We start from the raw sequence: 21,752 nt of genomic DNA, 5'->3' as shown, positions 1-21,752 counted from the left end.
TACCGTCGGCGTCGCAGCCATAGTTGTAACTACCATCGTCGTGGCCTTTGCGAACATCCGAGAAGAGGCCGATATAGCCGCGTGACGCTTCATTTTCCTACGGTTTAATTCTTCCCGTTCTCCCGCTCGTTGGTTACACCAAAATTTCCACTCTTCCACGATATCCTACCGACTAGTAGTTACCGCTGTACGAAGCAATGTCGTCCGTTCGTCGAACAGATGTTTTTAAAAACTTTACGAGTCACAAGTTAGTAGTATGAAAAATATATACAAGATCGTATACTTGAGATTTCAAGTGTATAATCTAACTTTACGTAACGTAACGTAACGTAACGAAAATAGAATTAAATTTTATGCGAACAAAATTATGTATAAAATTGGTAATTTATATAGAAATAAAATGAAATTTTCCCCCGAGTCGCATAGCTTTATGCGAAATTCAACGCGCGAGCGAAAATTTATTAATTAATTAATAAAAAGCATAGAAAATTAGCTAGAAAATTAAATAGAAAAATAGTCGGTCGTAGTATGTTTTACAATGTTTCTTGTCGCTTTCTCGCTTTCTCGCTTCATTTAGCGAATAGTTCTTACGGTATATGATGCATATTACGTTACGAAGGAAAGAAAAGACTTGTATCATGAGTATTTCTGGAATATGTTCAAGGACTGAACGGTAATTGCAAAAGAAATAAGGTAATACGAAATTTATCGGTAATATGAAATTTAGCATATACGCGTAGTTAGGAAAGTTATTTTCTTTTTATCGTACGATTCGGTCCGTCCTATCCGCCACAGTCCGAAAACTATATTTTCTGAAACTGTATTTAAAGATAATATCTTCCGTAGAAAATGACAAAACCGAAACAATGTTTTTTTCTCCTTTCGTATCTGATTAATAAATAATCTCGTATAAAGATATATTATACGTTTTTGTGTGTGTGTGTGCGTGTGTGTGTTTGAACGATATCGCAAATTTCTTCGCATCTTGGATAAATATTTGGTCACTGTGATTTACAATACTCGATTTACAAAGTAACCATGGTAGTTTTTAGTAGGTATTAAGATTAAGCGATTTGGAACGAATTAACGACGAATTGGAGGTAACGTTTAAGCGATAGCGTTTTTCACGAGAAATCAGCGTATTATAAATTTGCGTCTGTTGAAAGACGTAGCAACGTGTTGCCTGGACATACGTAATTAACGGTATTGACGCATCCAGAGTATCACGCGCATCCACGTTCTGTAACGGACAAAGAACGGAATTTCTTTTTGCTCGGTGCATTATATCGTGTTGCATGATCGCCGAGTTACAAACAAAAGATACGAGTACGAAGCGCGTTTATGTTTCCGCGCGAAGGTCGATCGATGGTTCTGCGGGACCGGAAGTGAACGGGATGAATAATGTACGCGCTCACAAACTCTAAGTCGGACTCTTTGTTAATAAAACGCCTAATATTCACTGACCGTAAGGCGTTACTCTTTTCGTCGATGAGATCGCAAGAAAGAATGAGTTTCCGTCCCGATGATGCCACAGAGGAAAACCATAATGGGGTGTGTCTAAGGACATGAGGATTCGTCGAGGATAACCTTCGTTTATCAAGTAAGGGAAATTGGCGTTGCTGATAATTGGTCAATCTCCATATCGGTGGTTAGAAAAAAATGCTAGCCGCTCTCGAAGGAAAGTTGCTAGTGGGAGACGCCGCTCGTTGAAAAATATGTCTCCCCTATCTTCCCGTAGTTGGGACAAAGACTGTTTGTCTGTTTGAAGGACTTTAGTTAACTAAACCTTAAGATTTATAACGGGCCCTCGAGCTAGCCGAACATGTACTGCGGAGACGCATCGACATCTGGCAATCATCTTACTCGAAGAATAGGGTCTGCGTGTGACGAGCCACGGGACAGAAACCGTTGGAATGTTTACTGTCGCGTGTCGCCACGAATATTTCTTTTAAGGAGAGCTATAGAATTACTCCATACCTTTGTTAGGCAAAGCGTTCATCCCGTGACCGCGGCTACGTTCGGCAACTGACTGTCGCCTCGAGCCCAAGCTCACTATCACCAATCTCGAACAATTACAATCGGATTGAATAACTACAATTGTTCAGTTACAGCTATAGTAGACTCTAGGTTACAATGTTGCGGGATTATCCAAAATTCCAAAGGCTCCGGTGTTCTTTCATCTCCGACATATATAAATTTTCGTCAATATTGTACTTAAATTCTTGAATATTGATCGCATACGGTCGATAGTATTATCAATACCTGGTGTTATGTCGCGTAAAACATCTGCACTCCATCCCTCGCTGCTGAACAGCCAACGGTCCACGTACCGTCATTCAGGCCCTCAATAAATCTAAGGACCCACCACAATCCTTTAACTTCTAACTTCATTGTTTCAACACATGTTTTTCAGTTAATCTGTTTGTCCTGGAGGATTTTCAAATTCTAGAAGTTGTTCAGTTTATGGATGGTATTTAGAAAAGTTCTTGGGTTTATTATGTGCTCTTAAAAATTACGGAGAAAGCGGGTAGTGACCTAACAAAAAATGCGGTTATTCGCCTGACAGAAAATCCGGGTTTTCGCTTAAACAATGTCACCAACTAGCAACATTGGTAGGGTGGTTCCTTTCCCTCTTATCTCTCATTAACATTGACTAGAACCAATGGACATCGCAGATCGTCGCCCTCACCTTACTAACGAAAAGTCTGAGCAACGAATCCGGTCTCTCCGTTCAAAAAACCACACCCACACCGAGCTTTCCTCCGTAATTGCATGAGAGCGGAAAGTCAGTCAGTTCAATTGCTCGCTGACAGAAGAAATGGACACAGGCCCTACAGAAAAACCAAGAACACACCCCCAAGCCACCACCAATCTACATAGACGCTAAAATAATAGACCCCCTCATTGACCTGCTAAACAGCACGGCAGGAAAAGAAAACTACACCATTAAACAGATCAAACTGGATCAAGTAAAAGTACAAACTAATACCCCAGAAACCTATAGGAAAGTGACAAAAGCGCTAAAGGAAAGAAACGCTGGGTATCATACTTACCAACCCAAATCTGACAAAAGCTACAAAGCAGTAATCAGAGGTTTACACCCTAAAACAAATACAAACAAAATATGCGAGGAAGTGGCCAAGAGCGGAGCCAATATATCGAATATATAAAATAGCGCGCGTTACTATACGACACGCGTTATAACTGCTATATCGTATCGCAAACTCGCATATCGCTCAGCCGTTTTCCGACACAACGATAATAGACCATGTTTAAAGAAACGTACGCATGATGGCTGGATCGTCGGTGAAGATGCGCGCAACGAGCAGCAGACGACAAGGTAGGCACGCAAACCGATCTCGACCTGTTCCTCTGGATCGTCCGAGAAGCAGGCAACGTCTCTTCGTCGCTGTCGCTTTCCGTCACCGAATTCCCATTTCCAGCGCAACTCTCCCTTCCCCCTTTGCTTCGTTTGCTCGAGAAATTCTTCTTCTCTATGCCGACGGTCGTCGACGAGGTCGAGCTCACCGACAACGAGACTGCCGACACGTTCGTCGACGAGCCGCTCGTCAACGAGACTCCTCGCAAACGAGACACCAGCTTTATGTCCAAGCACAACATCTTTCCACTCTCTCTTCTCTTTCCTCTTTAATTTCCCCCTTTAAATAGTTTTCCCGCCATCTTTACCGATGCACAGTTTCCGTTTCCGTTTCCACGATCTCGTAATTGCTCGAAACAGCACCTTTCTTCTACTCGAAATGTTCACCTTTAATCCGATCCGGTAAAAAACGTCCGTCTTATTATACGCGAGATATTAACGTGTACAGCGTCATTTTCCTACCAAAGCCACAGCAACGACAGAAAATCGTAGAAAGCACGTCGTACACTTTCGTCGTGTGCGAAAACTTTGCACACTGCAACCTTCCGATAATACGTCGATACCGTAGCTTCCCCCGTAGCTCTGTTACGTTCTTTGCCTCTTTCAAATCGATCGCTGTATTAGATACGTTACAAACGATTACTATGTTCAACGACGAACAATACCAACTTAACCACCGATTTACGCTAAGAAGATCGTAGATTTACCATTTGCAAAGGAAAAAGAACGTTTGTTAATTTCTGAATTCTAGTTTCTTCTTTGCTTCGTCTCGTTTACTAAAATCAGCCAGTCAAGATATTATCTTCGTATCGATGTCGTAGAATGTAAATACTTTTTGTAAGAGCGTACAAAATATCGAGCAGAGGGCAAACGGATAAACGAATACATTGTTCAGAGATGTCGAATCGATCCGATTCGAGGATCGTTTCCGAAATTTCATTATTTAATTAGAAAGAAAGAGAAGGTCGACCGATAACCAGATTCGAATTCCCTCGCCTCGAATCCGTATTTCCAGAAACAGAGTCGGAATTACTCTGTCAACACCTTACCACGGCCAGTATTCCGTTCGCATAATTATAATAATTTCTCGGTTCATCCTCATTAAGAGCTACAACGAATTCCAATACTTGGCCAGCGTAACTGTAGCCACCAACTGTTGCAACGGCTACGAAAAGTATTTGTACGCCCTTCTAAGTATTACAGCATTTACTATTTTATTACTATTTAATTGCGCTCGAATATACAAAGTTTCGTATCTTTACTCTTTTAGTCGTATGTATTTTCATACGACAGCGAGAAATTTATTTTCCAAAAACGAATTCGAACGCTACAAAGCGAGCGTTAGCGAGTTTTACATTTCATTCCGATTTATACGTAGATGCTGAATTTTGTATATACGTAGCTGGAAAATCGCTCGAGGGCGAAAGATGCGACAATTCCGAAAAAAAGTAGCAAAGTAGTAGCAAAAGTAGCAAATGTAACAAGAAATCTGGATAACAGTCTAAACTACAGCCTTAAACAGAGATCTCCGAGTATATAACGAACTTGATACCATCGCTAGTTATCCGTTGAAAGCTTCGAGGTTCGTAGCATTGGTGCCAAGTTGCGTGATTTATTACCATCGACAAACCACCTTTTTTAAACATGCTGGCTGCCGGACGCGCGCGGACATCGATATCATTGACCGAGTTTCCCTGTTCCGCAGGTCTCTAACCCTTTTGAAGATCGTGGCTACATAATGGAAAAGAGTACCGACGACACTGACCGAGTCCCTTTGCCTTTGCTCTCCTCTCACTTTTTGCTTAACCAGATCTTTCACGTTGAACGAAGCGGCAGTCGATAGGTTGATTTTAATAATCAGACTTCACTTCCTCTCTCTCTCTCTCCCTTTCACTCAGCTTTGGAACGTTGAAGCTCGGTTATCGCGCCTGGATTGTAAGCGCCCTCCTCCTCCTCCTCCTCCTCCACAAAAAAAAATGCGTCCGATTATTCGATGTAGGAAAGTAAGAGAGATAAAAAAAAATGTACTTCTATTATCGATAATTGACAAGAGAGATCTTTTTCTCACAGTCTAAAAGATATTCGATGCTGAATCGGTTAATATAATTTCTGCCTTTCCACTTCTTCAACCCTACGATTTTTCTCAACGCGGGATCGAGCGTTCGCTTGACTGTAAAAAATTTCATTTTCAATTCGATTAATTTTATTTATCGATCGTTATCGACGATAGAGACGTGCGCGTGTTTTAAGAACGAACGAAGAAAGAACGTTTTAAGGAACGATATTACTTCGGTATTCACGATATCGATATCAATAATTTTCACTTTTCGTTATTAATTTCCCAACTATTTCAAATGACACCGTATAATTCGCAAAAATATCGATCGTCTTGCAACAACAAAGCGTCGATCCCTTCGTTTTTTCTCCCCTTTCTCGTAAAAAAAATCTTCAAAGTATCAAACGGGCATATACTCGTTGGTTAAATACACAAAAATTCAAATCTTTCGTTTACGAATTTCGTAACGTTCTATGCAGTTTCGTTCACACTGCGAAAAGTGCCAAGATCTTCGGGCAATCGTTTTCAATACCTATTTTACTATGCCCTTTTCGTCCCATTGCGACCACCGTCACCATTATTTGATCGTCGAACGACTCTAAAACGAATCGATCTCACATTATCTTCCAATGGAAAGGCTTTCTTACAGCCTCATACCCGTCACATAGCCACCAAACAGTTTCATTATCGATGATTCTCACGGTCGATCAACGACGATCAACGGTTCGTTCGAGCGTAATAGCTGCACATAGCCACTGTCGTCGAGTTCGTGTCCGGACGACCTTGATCTCGGCCGTCGTCGATTCAGCCTACGTATCGTATCGATGGGAAAAAGAAAAACGAAAAGGCGCGGATAGAAAACGCGAGTGAAACGATAACACACGGTAGCAGTGACGTTACCGCGTCGGTAAGCACGAAATCGATAAATTGTGACGAATCGATCGAGTATCGGATGGATGAAAAATCGAAGAATTTGCCACGGGTCTCCAACCCCTACTGACAGAGTCAGGACACGACCCTTTCCGAACGAGGATGCAGCGAGTCACGATCAGAGAGCAAGTACTCTTACTAACACGGCGACTCGACGACTGGCGCCACGTCGTCGAGCTCATTGGCTCTCTTTCGCGACCCTCCTCTGACGCCCTCCACCCCTCTCAACCGAGATCTATCTCGTATGCTTTCAGTCTTACCGCGGTGGCTTCGTTCCTTTCCTGTTCGCGACCTGTACGTGCGTGCTCTCTCTATACATTCGCCTGTCTCCTTCTACCCTACCAACCGACCTACGTGACGGCGCGGCGACGCGGCGACGCCGCACCGCAACGCGCTCTCCCCCTCGCGTTTTATATCGGCCAAACTTTTTATCCTCCTCGAATTCTGCGCTTTGCACATTTTTCCAGCATTACATATAGATTGAATTAAAAAAGTTGCTTAAAAATTATACCGCTACTACTATACAATACTATACTATACTATACTATACTATACTATACTATGCTATGCTATGCTATGCTATGCTATGCTATGCTATGCTATGCTATGCTATGCTATGCTATGCTATGCTATGCTATGCTATGCTATGCTATGCTATGCTATGCTATGCTATGCTATGCTATGCTATGCTATGCTATGCTATGCTATGCTATGCTATGCTATGCTATGCTATGCTATGCTATGCTATGCTATGCTATGCTATGCTATGCTATGCTATGCTATGCTATGCTATGCTATGCTATGCTATGCTATGCTATGCTATGCTATGCTATGCTATGCTATGCTATGCTATGCTATGCTATGCTATGCTATGCTATGCTATGCTATGCTATGCTATGCTATGCTATGCTATGCTATGCTATGCTATGCTATGCTATGCTATGCTATGCTATGCTATGCTATGCTATGCTATGCTATGCTATGCTATGCTATGCTATGCTATGCTATGCTATGCTATGCTATGCTATGCTATGCTATGCTATGCTATGCTATGCTATGCTATGCTATGCTATGCTATGCTATGCTATGCTATGCTATGCTATGCTATGCTATGCTATGCTATGCTATGCTATGCTATGCTATGCTATGCTATGCTATGCTATGCTATGCTATGCTATGCTATGCTATGCTATGCTATGCTATGCTATGCTATGCTATGCTATGCTATGCTATGCTATGCTATGCTATGCTATGCTATGCTATGCTATGCTATGCTATGCTATGCTATGCTATGCTATGCTATGCTATGCTATGCTATGCTATGCTATGCTATGCTATGCTATGCTATGCTATGCTATGCTATGCTATGCTATGCTATGCTATGCTATGCTATGCTATGCTATGCTATGCTATGCTATGCTATGCTATGCTATGCTATGCTATGCTATGCTATGCTATGCTATGCTATGCTATGCTATGCTATGCTATGCTATGCTATGCTATGCTATGCTATGCTATGCTATGCTATGCTATGCTATGCTATGCTATGCTATGCTATGCTATGCTATGCTATGCTATGCTATGCTATGCTATGCTATGCTATGCTATGCTATGCTATGCTATGCTATGCTATGCTATGCTATGCTATGCTATGCTATGCTATGCTATGCTATGCTATGCTATGCTATGCTATGCTATGCTATGCTATGCTATGCTATGCTATGCTATGCTATGCTATGCTATGCTATGCTATGCTATGCTATGCTATGCTATGCTATGCTATGCTATGCTATGCTATGCTATGCTATGCTATGCTATGCTATGCTATGCTATGCTATGCTATGCTATGCTATGCTATGCTATGCTATGCTATGCTATGCTATGCTATGCTATGCTATGCTATGCTATGCTATGCTATGCTATGCTATGCTATGCTATGCTATGCTATGCTATGCTATGCTATGCTATGCTATGCTATGCTATGCTATGCTATGCTATGCTATGCTATGCTATGCTATGCTATGCTATGCTATGCTATGCTATGCTATGCTATGCTATGCTATGCTATGCTATGCTATGCTATGCTATGCTATGCTATGCTATGCTATGCTATGCTATGCTATGCTATGCTATGCTATGCTATGCTATGCTATGCTATGCTATGCTATGCTATGCTATGCTATGCTATGCTATGCTATGTGGATGCTTTGTCAATAATATAATTCGCATAGTATAATTCTTAAGGCATTGTAGCGCGAGATTCTTCTGCACTTACGACAGATCTAAAAGCGAAGCGATCCATAGAACGTATATAATATGCAAAAATATCGAAATTATCCAAAGTATACAAATTATTAGATGAAATAATTTTCTATCTAGATTACATCTTTTTAATTATATTCGGCAAAATATACAATATTATAAATATTCGATATTGCTTATTTTATTATTAATAAGCCCAATAAGCCGAACGAGCTTAAAACCAACATTTTAACTGTTTTATTATGTTTATTTTTAAAATAACATAGAAACAAACTAACTTTAAGTTATAAGATCAAATAAATTATTTTCGAACAATTTTCCACTTTAGTCGACTGCTTCAAACGAATTATGAAAACGAATAATACGGATATTTTCTTCTGCCTATTTCTTTCATTTTTTCCCTTACTCTAGTTAATTGGTACTGTACTTGTTACTGCAATAGCAGGTATTATGGTGTTGTTTTTGCGAATATAGTTCTATGTATTAATTAGCCAATTAATATCGGAGAATAATTGGAGATACGATCGAAATAAGATTGCGCTTCAGGGTATAATTTGTTTAATCTGGAATATAAAAATATTAGATATATGTATGCATACTTGATTTGCAAGTTGCTATTTTGTTAAACATTTTCGTTGCCAATAACAATACGTATATATTAATAATCAGATACTATGTATATTATTATTACTTACTACTTTAGATGAATGATGAACGATAGTTTGGTTTATTCATTGAGTAAGCTCGGTGGTTTAGTTCATATTCTTTACCTTCGGCGTACACAGTTATTGTTTGCACCGAAGGGTGGCGTTAAATACTCCGTCCTAATCAATCGATCCAAGCGTTCAATGACGGCCATTTGGTAAAACAATTCTCTCTGCGGTTAAGATATTTTTGCAAAAGCATTCTAGTTTCTTTTCTGCAATCGTAAGATATCGAAAATCATTTATCTCTCCTAATTAATTCCTTACCTACAGTTAAACTAATAATTTATGATAATTACTCTATTCATTTATATCAATTTATTCATAGAATGTATTCATGGAATCAAGGGAGCAAGTGCAATTTAGATCAAAGCCAACCAGTTTTCATCATCCATTGATGCGTGCTACCATTGGTAAGTCGCATGGTTTCGTTTCTTCGACGATAAGTTCAATGTTCATGTATAATTATTTGGAACCACATGCTGTACCTATTCTAATTGATAAATTTCAATACATACGCCGTGAGACACCGTGGAATGCGTGCGTTTTAGCCTTAATTATTCGTAAGATAGATTAGTCTATGTTAAGAGCATTGTGAGCTCATCGTGTACAATGATACTTATCCATCTTGCAAGGAAAATTAAAATTCTATTCTCTTTTTCTGCCGAAACACGCGTCCATTGATTTTTCCGAAAGATCGCAAACTCGTTCGTTCGTGCCGTGATTTTTATTTGATTTTCCGATTGATTGCAGTTTCTCTTTGGCTTCTGCCTACTTTTAGGGGCACATACAGCGTCAGTAGCTTCATTTTCTTTCTCTCGTCCCAGGTTAGACAAATGTGTCTTTAATGCCGAATGCAAACCAGTGGGGCTACGAATTATCGTACGATGCTTATAAAGATCGATGTAATCATTGTGTGAGATATAGATATTGCGCGATGTATCCTTTGTTTGAAATTTGGAAAGATTCGTGTAAGATCGTTTTGTGTAGATCGTTTGACTTTCCGTATCTGGTTGTATCTCCGTCATCCTTCCCGCCACGCCACTTTGGAAGCTGCTCAGCGAAACTAAGGTGCGACGAGTCCATTCAGTCGTCTTCTTTTCTATCGATAACATGGATCACGTTGCGTCAGGTTTGTAACCTATTCTAACCTATTAGCGGCGTCACTTCTTCATTACTGTCATTACTATATTTTTTACTATCGTTTATATCTCGTTATTAATATCGTTTAATCAATCCACGTTTATTTAACGATTTGTCGAACATTCAGATAATGAAATTAGGTGGTTTTCTGAAATTTTTTGTTTGTATCTCTCTTTAACCGTCTATTTACAAAATGATACTGTTACCGGTAGCTTGTATCGTAAGCTTTCGTAATAAAATCGTTATTGATCGTTTGATCGTATTTTCATGTAATTATTTTATACATTTCTAGTTTGTTTTTGTGCAGGTTTTCGATCGATGGCAGGGATAATATAGAAGTAACAGGAATATTAATATATGGACGCAACGACGATCAACGATCAGTCTCATGAATTTTCATGGAAATCTGGTAACGTTTAATTTATTTTAACTAAGACAGCTGTGTATGAACGGTTCTATCGTCTTTTTATTCGAGCATGGGTAACATTTGATATACAATTTATGTCTACTTTAAAATATACTTGATACTTATTTCATAATAGATCGTTTCGTAATTATTTGGAATATTAAAATGAAAGTAAATGCGATTAAACAAATCACTTTTTTTCATTCAAATATATGAAATCATTCTCTTATTTCAAACGAACTTGTAACAAATTATTTTATTGTTTCAATGTAATTCATAATGTAGAATCCTTGATAATTTAATGATAGCTTCGTGTAGACAGTTTGAAACATAGAAATCTTAACAATAATAGCTTTAACTATTTCGATAGGTATTGTAACACACTAGGTATTGGTATATCGAATTCAAATTGTTTTTCTATATTACGTGAATTTGCTATAGTTTCCGTCATATATTGCAACTTTGTAACTTGTGTCTTTTTCATAGAGGTGGCGCGCAAATAGACTGAAATACTTCAAAGCAAGGCTTCGCGCGCGTTTCTCTAGCATTCTTTAAGCATTCTTTTAGTTGTGAACTTTTGAATTCTTGGAAATATTTTCGGATATTTATAACACGCGACCGTTGTGTGTTAACTATGTTTCGTGTTCTAATAACGAACATTCGTGGTATGATTCTCGCAAATGAAATGATCGATTCCCTATTTCGGTTAGGACAATAGAGGTGGTTATATGAAGTATTACACTGAGATAACGGTTTATAATTCGCACTTTATTCCAACAACTTTGTAGAGAAGATAGTTGGGCTGGTGCGTATAGATAAGTGAAGTAGGTGACTGATCTAAGGGTGGAAACCCGGTCAAGAGATGTCGACTGTTCTAAAGATGGAAAATCAGTAAAGTTCGGTGACGATGCTATTGTCACGTAAAATAACAAAATAAAAAAGGAATTTGAGGTAAAAAATAAAAAAAAGAAAACTTTATTTTTTTTCTAACATCAATACACTTTACAATCTACTTCCGAACTCTAGGCGTGACTTTCTAAGACTGACTCTTACGATTTTACTTTCGATCGGATTCGATTACTTTCTTTTGTCATCCCTCAACATCCCCACCGTCTATGCATTTGCTAGGCATCCGCGATCGTTGCCACGTGCTCTTTCTTCTAGAACCTTCGGTGGAAGGACCGTTGGGATGTTGATGGTTCATTAGGCACTTCAGCGATATACATTGTCGCCGAGTGCCGCCACATCTTTATCTCTATCTCTATCGTCAGTCCGTCGGATTTGAAGTATGCCGGTCGTGACACTACGGCGGAGGAAAGCTAGCGATGGGTGTGTCTAGCGCACGGGACCATCGGATTTGTTGATGACAGTTTTGACTAGGAAAGTGAGGGCAATAGTCATTGCTTCTGATTGGATGAGAAAAAGGTTGGTGGGCAAGGAAATGTTCTAACCGCCCCGGAGAGAAAGTTGCTAGCCGGAGACACCGAACGTGAGAAAAACCAACTTTCCCGTATCATTCCATAGTAGACAATAAATTTAAGGAACACTTGAAATAAAAGAACTATGAAAATGCCTAGATTTATGGTGGGTCCTGAAGACTATTGAGAGTACGCAGTAACGATGCGTAGACAACTGGCTGTCATGTTGCCCGCGGATTGGGGCCTGGTTTGTGTACAGAGTCACCGGACGTAACATTATGTATTAACGATATAATCGATATCTTATGTTTTGTTGTAGACATATCACAGCTTCAACTTTTCCGTCTTCTTTGGGAATGTTCTAACAGTGGCTCAGAAGCCAAGAACGTAAGTATCTTTACATATCGTACTTTAATTATGTCTATTCTGTATATTTTGTATATTTTGTATATTTTGTATATTTTGTATATTTTGTATATTTTGTATATTTTGTATATTTTGCTTTGAACGCTATTAATTAAGGAATACAATTTGATTAAAAACTTGGGAGGTTAGGATCTTCTCGGGTTATTCTTCTATTAAAATAAAAAGAGTGTTAGTTAAAGCCTTAATATCGAAGTGTAAAACAAATAACTAACATATTTCAGAAATTATTCTAGATTTTAAACTTTCATATCAGAGTTTCAGTTTTTGTACCTATCGAAGTTTATTAGCATTTCAATCTTTATTATTAGCAAAGTTACAAATTCAATAAACTTGCATTTTTCATTATCTCCAGCTTTCCAAATAATCAGCAGTCATTCATCGTGTTTTGTTCTGCTGGCATAGCACGGCAGTTCGATGGCGTAACGCTTCTGTTCCTCTGTTCCTCCTAACGGTGAGTCGCATGCATTTCTGTTCCTCCGGTCACTCAATCGTGTGATAGGATGGAAAGATGCGAATCGGCGTGGGGTTGTATTACGTAGAACTTTTTGCGAGCATAATGACCGCGGATATTTTTTAAACTCGTGAGTAGTAACATTTTTCTCAAATCTGTATTTATTAGTTCAGGATAGGTCTTCTCGCACATCGCGATTATAATAATTAGTTTTTTAATAGTTAGTTGAAACATGTACATTTGAGAATATACTCGTGGTACTTATAAATATGTATATTAATATTCGGTAGAAATAGACAAGTATCAACACGAATATACCTGTGTCACATAAATATGTCGGAGATGAAAGAACACCGGAGCCTTTGGAATTTTGGATAATCCCGCAACATTGTAACCTAGAGTCTACTATAGCTGTAACTGAACAATTGTAGTTATTCAATCCGATTGTAATTGTTCGAGATTGGTGATAGTGAGCTTGGGCTCGAGGCGACAGTCAGTTGCCGAACGTAGCCGCGGTCACGGGATGAACGCTTTGCCTAACAAAGGTATGGAGTAATTCTATAGCTCTCCTTAAAAGAAATATTCGTGGCGACACGCGACAGTAAACATTCCAACGGTTTCTGTCCCGTGGCTCGTCACACGCAGACCCTATTCTTCGAGTAAGATGATTGCCAGATGTCGATGCGTCTCCGCAGTACATGTTCGGCTAGCTCGAGGGCCCGTTATAAATCTTAAGGTTTAGTTAACTAAAGTCCTTCAAACAGACAAACAGTCTTTGTCCCAACTACGGGAAGATAGGGGAGACATATTTTTCAACGAGCGGCGTCTCCCACTAGCAACTTTCCTTCGAGAGCGGCTAGCATTTTTTTCTAACCACCGATATGGAGATTGACCAATTATCAGCAACGCCAATTTCCCTTACTTGATAAACGAAGGTTATCCTCGACGAATCCTCATGTCCTTAGACACACCCCATTATGGTTTTCCTCTGTGGCATCATCGGGACGGAAACTCATTCTTTCTTGCGATCTCATCGACGAAAAGAGTAACGCCTTACGGTCAGTGAATATTAGGCGTTTTATTAACAAAGAGTCCGACTTAGAGTTTGTGAGCGCGTACATTATTCATCCCGTTCACTTCCGGTCCCGCAGAACCATCGATCGACCTTCGCGCGGAAACATAAACGCGCTTCGTACTCGTATCTTTTGTTTGTAACTCGGCGATCATGCAACACGATATAATGCACCGAGCAAAAAGAAATTCCGTTCTTTGTCCGTTACAGAACGTGGATGCGCGTGATACTCTGGATGCGTCAATACCGTTAATTACGTATGTCCAGGCAACACGTTGCTACGTCTTTCAACAGACGCAAATTTATAATACGCTGATTTCTCGTGAAAAACGCTATCGCTTAAACGTTACCTCCAATTCGTCGTTAATTCGTTCCAAATCGCTTAATCTTAATACCTACTAAAAACTACCATGGTTACTTTGTAAATCGAGTATTGTAAATCACAGTGACCAAATATTTATCCAAGATGCGAAGAAATTTGCGATATCGTTCAAACACACACACGCACACACACACACAAAAACGTATAATATATCTTTATACGAGATTATTTATTAATCAGATACGAAAGGAGAAAAAAACATTGTTTCGGTTTTGTCATTTTCTACGGAAGATATTATCTTTAAATACAGTTTCAGAAAATATAGTTTTCGGACTGTGGCGGATAGGACGGACCGAATCGTACGATAAAAAGAAAATAACTTTCCTAACTACGCGTATATGCTAAATTTCATATTACCGATAAATTTCGTATTACCTTATTTCTTTTGCAATTACCGTTCAGTCCTTGAACATATTCCAGAAATACTCATGATACAAGTCTTTTCTTTCCTTCGTAACGTAATATGCATCATATACCGTAAGAACTATTCGCTAAATGAAGCGAGAAAGCGAGAAAGCGACAAGAAACATTGTAAAACATACTACGACCGACTATTTTTCTATTTAATTTTCTAGCTAATTTTCTATGCTTTTTATTAATTAATTAATAAATTTTCGCTCGCGCGTTGAATTTCGCATAAAGCTATGCGACTCGGGGGAAAATTTCATTTTATTTCTATATAAATTACCAATTTTATACATAATTTTGTTCGCATAAAATTTAATTCTATTTTCGTTACGTTACGTTACGTTACGTAAAGTTAGATTATACACTTGAAATCTCAAGTATACGATCTTGTATATATTTTTCATACTACTAACTTGTGACTCGTAAAGTTTTTAAAAACATCTGTTCGACGAACGGACGACATTGCTTCGTACAGCGGTAACTACTAGTCGGTAGGATATCGTGGAAGAGTGGAAATTTTGGTGTAACCAACGAGCGGGAGAACGGGAAGAATTAAACCGTAGGAAAATGAAGCGTCACGCGGCTATATCGGCCTCTTCTCGGATGTTCGCAAAGGCCACGACGATGGTAGTTACAACTATGGCTGCGACGCCGACGGTAAGGTCAAGGCCCTCTGCAACCGCCCTACCCAACTCCCATGCAGCTTCGTGGTCACGTGACGCGACTCAAGGTCTTTTCTCCCTACTTTAACCACGCCATCCACCACGATGCACCAGGATTGCACTTTTTTTCGTATATTTGGACGAACGCAGTCTCATAACGTTTTACCTTTATCGAGAACTTGAGAAAACGTTCTCGTTCCTGTCACTCTCTCTCTCTCTCTCTCTCTCTCTCTCTCTCTCTCTCTCTCTCTATTTTCCAGCCTATTTTCCAAGTTCTCCGTTTCGCTTCTATCCGCAGACTTCGAAACTTGTTCTTTGTCCCAACACTCTACATACAATGTTCATATATTTTTCTTCTAATATAAATTTTTCTTTTATTAGCGAAGCGAATATAGCGATATAGAAGAATATAGCGAAGACTTTGTATAATAAAACGCAACGAACCAACGAGAACGGGTATATATTTTATCAGATATATCATACGTATTACGCATATTATCGATATGGTATCGGATATCGTATAGTTTCGATTCGTAAATATCGATATATATATATCAAGATATAAGAATGGCAGTTAATTAGTCAAGTGGTTAAAACACGTCGTTTTTTACCTTAGTCCGATTATCTGCGTACATGTTTTAATTTGGCGACGAAGAATTATTATTCTCTCACGGAATGGACAATTTTTCATTCGGATGTGTCTTTTCGGGGGTATTTTGGGTCGCTAAAGCCGTAAACGAGGATCGCTGTTCACGGAAATGGACGGTTATGAAAATTCGGCCTTACGAACGTTTGGCGGAAAAAGATGCCAACTGCAGAACCGCCAACACCGTGATCATACAGAGAGGTAAACGGTAAGCAGCAGAAGGAGCGACGATACAGTCAACGCCACCGTTTCACATGCCAATTTTGCCGCTTAGCGTTCGCCGCTCAGCGTCCGCCGCTCAGAGAGCGGCATGATCGCGTCCTTAGCCAGTCGCCTCGTTCTAATCGAATATTTTATACGGTAAAAGCGGTATAATATTATTAACAGTACTACTATTTCACTTGCAGATTGATTTTCCGTACGCAATTATTTATAAATCCTTGATACAAGTTATCGTTACGTTGCACAGTATCGCACAATTTACCATTCTACTGGAAAAATGATCCTTGAAAAATGTTTCGTATAGTTACGCATTCTTCAAAAACCATCCGTATATGTACATGTATTTTATGTGTACAGTGTACAGTGTACAGTGTATAGACATACAAACGATGCAAATTTTCCTATATGATAATTAACAAAAGGAAATAAAATTATTTTTGTATACTTGTTATTATTATTTTTATATATAACTATATACTTCGATATACCATAAAATCCTTGAATTTTGAATTTAACGTTATTTATAACTGGACGATAGTAAGTAAACGATAGTAAAAGCTTTAGTAAAAAAAAGTAACTTTAATACGTTCAAGTGGAACGAATAACGTTGCTGAATCGTCCTATAGCGTAATTACGACGTTCATATTTCATCTACGGTTGTAAATATACAAAGATTCGTTATCGATCGAGTGTATCGATTATCAGTATTCCACAGGTACCTACTCCGTTCTCTTTATGCGAATTATAAACGTGTATTAAAAAGTACGTTAGTTTCTCGAACTCTGCCGATTCACTTGTCCATTTGGTAATAGAATAAAGCTTTGGAAAAAAAGTAAGCTTCTGGCTATACTTTCTGTCGCTAATTTGAAAAATTCATCGGTGTTTTTATATCCGAGAATCGATTTTCGATTACAGGGCAAACAAAATTTTGCCCCTAATCGGCACGATTATGTAATCGTAGCACGATCGACAAGGGTCTGTATGATTCGCGATGAACGAATAGAAACGATAATAAAAGGGAATAAATCGATAATACAAAAGAGAATTTCTTTTCATACAACGCTTCGTTCGCCATAAAATCGAATTTGAAAATATAAAAAGTGGAAATTGGGAAAAGTTAGGAAATCGCATAATTACGGTATTTTCGATTTGCTTATCGATCGATGTTAGGTTCATGCCTAGATAAAAGATACGAGGATGGCAGGTGACGCGGAAGAGGGATCGATGACCTTAAGAGTACACGACGCCGGCTCTATTTCGAGCGGGTCGTACATATGTATATACCGTAGGCCCCGATTAAGATTCAGAATGACCATGAAAGAAGCAAGTACGACGAGCCACGTTTGTTTTCCTATTACATTAGTCTTGTCAATGCTGATAATACGCGGGCCAAGTAAGACGTTATCGTTGAGCACATCCACCGTTCGTTCCACGTCCAGACTTTTCGTTAGAGATTATCGTTAACGTTTCGCGTCGTTTTAACGTTACGCTGCAGAATGATTTTCATAACTTACAGAATGACGCAAAGACAGTGTCGGACTAAAGCTTCCGCAGGCCTCCTTCGTAGAAACATTCTTTAAATGGTCTTTGAAATATAAACAAAAATGTTTAGTTTAGTTTTCCCTCAAATGTATCTTTTTAAAGGGTAAATTTAAAAAAAAGGTAAAGAAAAAAGGGTTACAACCTCCTCCCGTACCTCTTCTCTTAATCGACGCTGGCGCGAACAAAAGTTAATTTACGTTCGAGCGACTGAAACGCGTCTTCTTTCGTAAATGCTACGTTACTTATTATTAACATTTGCAACAAATGCAACTTATTATTAACATTGATTCTCTTATAATCGTTAAAAACTATCGGATTAATTGGTTGGGTCCAAGAGACAAATTTTAATTACCAAAAAAAACGCCATGTTTCGCGGAAATGCGTATCGGCGACGTAATATCTCCCTCTCTAAACGGACATCAAAGAAGGATATACGTGCGCAACGAGTTACGAAGTGCATAAATCAGACAAACTGTCAAACTCAAATTTATATAAAACGAACGAATGCGTTCGTCCCGTGAACAAAAATGAATACAAAAATGAATAAAAAAATTAATACAAAAATTACGTACACAGAACGCATATAACTTTTTTCACATATTTTTTTCTGCCATGTCAAAGTAAAAAGAATTGACGTATTCGAAACGTACGCTTCTTTAAGCAAATGTCGATACAAACGGTATCGCACAATGCAATCCTTTGTAATCCTATGTAATCCTTTTTCTAATTCACCTACGTATTTTTCTGTTACGTCAAAATAACAAAATATCGGCGTATCTAAATTAAAGTTACTTTATCAGATTGTATGGTAAAGTTACCGAGAGACTTACTACGAGAGAATCGCTAGACTCGGTTGCTAGGAAACAACATTTTATAAATTTATAGCCTAGTCGATATTTGAGTCGATAGTTTAGTGAGAAACTAACATTTATATTTAAAATTATAGCAGACGTTTTAACAATCGAATTATTTAATAATGAATACGATAGAAGAATTAAATACGATAGAAGAAACACTTTTACTCAACTTAGAAAGTACACGCTAAAGCTGCGAGCAAGGAGAAACATGCGAGCGAGTCGAAAAATTTCATACGATCGATTGTCTTGCTGCTTCTACCGAACGATAACGTGCGATAATTGCACGTTTACAAAGACTGTACGTTACACAATGAGCATACTAAGGTATTTCATAGAAGCTTTCCTTGCAATCGCGTTCCACGTAAGTACAAAAAGTACTAGATTCGACGTGGAATCTCTCTGCCCCCTCTCTGTGTTTCACTTGCAAGGTAGGCGCGGGTTTTCCTTTCACCCGGGCCAGTCAGCTCGAGTAGGCCTAACTGCATATACATACGTACACGCTTAATATCTCGTTGAACGCGCATACGTTCCTACGTAACAACTTCACAGGAATATTTTCCATGGCTGCGCGCTTATGAACGCGCCTTCTAACCTTAATCGCATATACCTTTCTCTTGTTTTCTCGTTTTCTCGTTTCTTCTTTTTCCTCTTTTCTCTTATTTTACCCATTCTCAGCATTCTCCGATTTCTCCTTTTACTTACGGACGACGATTAATCGAAATCGAAATCGAAATCGAAATACCAAACAAATTTCAAAATACTTGCTACAATCAAGATTTTTATAATTAATATATTATCGGCGTTGTACAGCGCTAAAGATAAAACTGTTATCCGCGATCGAGCCAAAATGTAACATATTCGATAGGATTTATCTTTCACAGCTAAAGATCATTTTAAGAAAAATTATAATCAACGTGAATTTCAAATACGTTGCTTTCGCGATCGATCTTGTATTACGATATATTCTACGATAGTTGATCGGCGAGCGATCGAAAGCGGTGGAAAAACATAAAAACGTTCTAGATAAGACGACCAAGATTACATAAAAATACGAACAATGCCCATTTTTCATTTGCTGGATACGACACTTTATACGAGGTTATATGTACATGCATGCCGATCGAGGATACTCAGCGGTCTGGTCTGAGTGTCAATTAAAATTATTATAGCCGGTCGAGAAGCATTTTTCAGCAGCATCGGGAAACCGGTTCGCTTTGGCATCGGCTGCAATAGCCAGCTACCGTCGTCTCGTGTAAGTACAGTACCGCATTTTGTTTTCGCCTGGCTCAACGAGATCGCGTCCAATTGGTTTCGCGCTTCGGCAAAATTCACACCGCCGATGCCGATAGAAAACGATCGGTAGCGGCGCCTAATAGCTTAGTTAGATCGCCTTCCCATGATTCCCATTATATACAGATAGCGTAACATTCGCAGCCTCTACCCTATTGTTGTATGATTTATTTAAAAGGAAAATCCGATGTATATATAAAATATATATAGGGTGTGGCAAGACGCGAGTTACAACTGGACAAAAAAGTTATTTCATATAGAAATAAGTAAATGTAAATCATAATATTTCGATTCGCAATTTTCTTTTCCAGGTTATATCACGCGTCCTGTAAAATCCTGTCAAATGCTGTCAAATACTGTCAGGTGCTGTCAAATGCTGTCAAATGCTGTCAAATGCTGTCAAATGCTGTCAAATGCTGTCAAATGCTGTCAAATGCTGTCAAATGCTGTCAAATGTTGTCAAATGCTGTCAAATGTTGGCAAATCCTGTCAAATGTTGTCAAATGTTGTCAAATGTTGTCAAATGCTGGCAAATCCTGTCAAATGTTGGCAAATCCTGTCAAATGTTGGCAAATCCTGTCAAATGTTGTCAAATGCTGTCAAATGCTGTCAAATGCTGTCAAATGCTGTCAAATGCTGTCAAATGTTGTCAAATGCTGTCAAATGTTGACAAATCCTGTCAAATGTTGTCAAATGTTGTCAAATGTTGGCAAATCCTGTCAAATGTTGTCAAATGCTGTCAAATGCTGTCAAATGCTGTCAAATGATGTCAAATGCTGTCAAATGTTGTCAAATGCTGTCAAATGTTGGCAAATCCTGTCAAATGTTGTCAAATGCTGTCAAATGCTGTCAAATGCTGTCAAATCCTGTCCAATCCTGTCAAGTCCTGTCAACCTAACCCCAAAATAAATAAAAACTAATTATAACGTCGCGTATCTTACGTTTCTACTGGAACGTAAAGGAATGTTGCGTTTCTGCGTTACTTTCCCCTCGACTTGTCCACATCACCGCCTAATTGCATTTACAGTCGCGTATCTGCTGAATCAAAAATACAGATTTATTATCCTGCATATTTCCAAACGCATCGTTCATCGTCATATAGATGAGATCGAAGAATTGTCCTCCAGAACCCCTTGGGGTTAGGTTGATTAACTTAAAAAATCATTCAGGCTAATTTATTTTCACCAAAAACATTTAAATGCTAATAGCAAATTGGCAATGGGAAACGAACAGATTTAAAAGGGATTCGTATTAACGATCATCGTGTGCAACCGAAGCACGTTCGTATTTAACGCTTCTCTGTTGGCAATATTTATAATACACGGGGCGGTACGTTTACAATCGTCGTAAGTCGATTGGATAAGAAAGTAGATGAGCGGAGGAATAAGTGTAGCTAGCAATAAGTACGCGGCATGCTCGAAAAACTTACTTTGTGAAAACAAATAGGAAGAAAAGAGGAAGATTGCCGTCGAGTAGCAACAAATGATCGAGGTGCG

The 21,752-nt window shown here is 38.8% G+C and overlaps 1 long non-coding RNA gene across 3 annotated transcripts in view; it reads left to right on the top strand.

Annotated features, from left to right (window-relative positions):
- LOC143304339 (uncharacterized) overlaps positions 1-20,657 on the top strand; it is a 33,324-nt gene extending 12,667 nt beyond the window's left edge. The window contains exons 2-6 of one of the 3 annotated variants that reach the window (XR_013061052.1): positions 9,660-9,744; positions 10,322-10,463; positions 12,618-12,685; positions 13,077-13,175; positions 20,568-20,657. This is a non-coding gene — a long non-coding RNA (uncharacterized LOC143304339). Of the gene's footprint in view, positions 1-9,659; positions 9,745-10,321; positions 10,464-11,312; positions 11,832-12,044; positions 12,546-12,617; positions 12,686-13,076; positions 13,176-20,567 lie in introns of those variants that run through there. The other 2 variants (XR_013061051.1, XR_013061053.1) reach the window with 2 other exon arrangements.
- Positions 20,658-21,752: the final 1,095 nt, after the last annotated feature.

Source organism: Bombus vancouverensis, unplaced genomic scaffold, assembly GCF_051014615.1.
Source record: "Bombus vancouverensis nearcticus unplaced genomic scaffold, iyBomVanc1_principal scaffold0031, whole genome shotgun sequence".
In the NCBI taxonomy this organism is placed as follows: Eukaryota; Metazoa; Arthropoda; class Insecta; order Hymenoptera; family Apidae; genus Bombus; species Bombus vancouverensis.
Note: the sequence above shows the minus strand (reverse complement) of the source record. Positions and strands in the feature narration are given on the sequence as shown.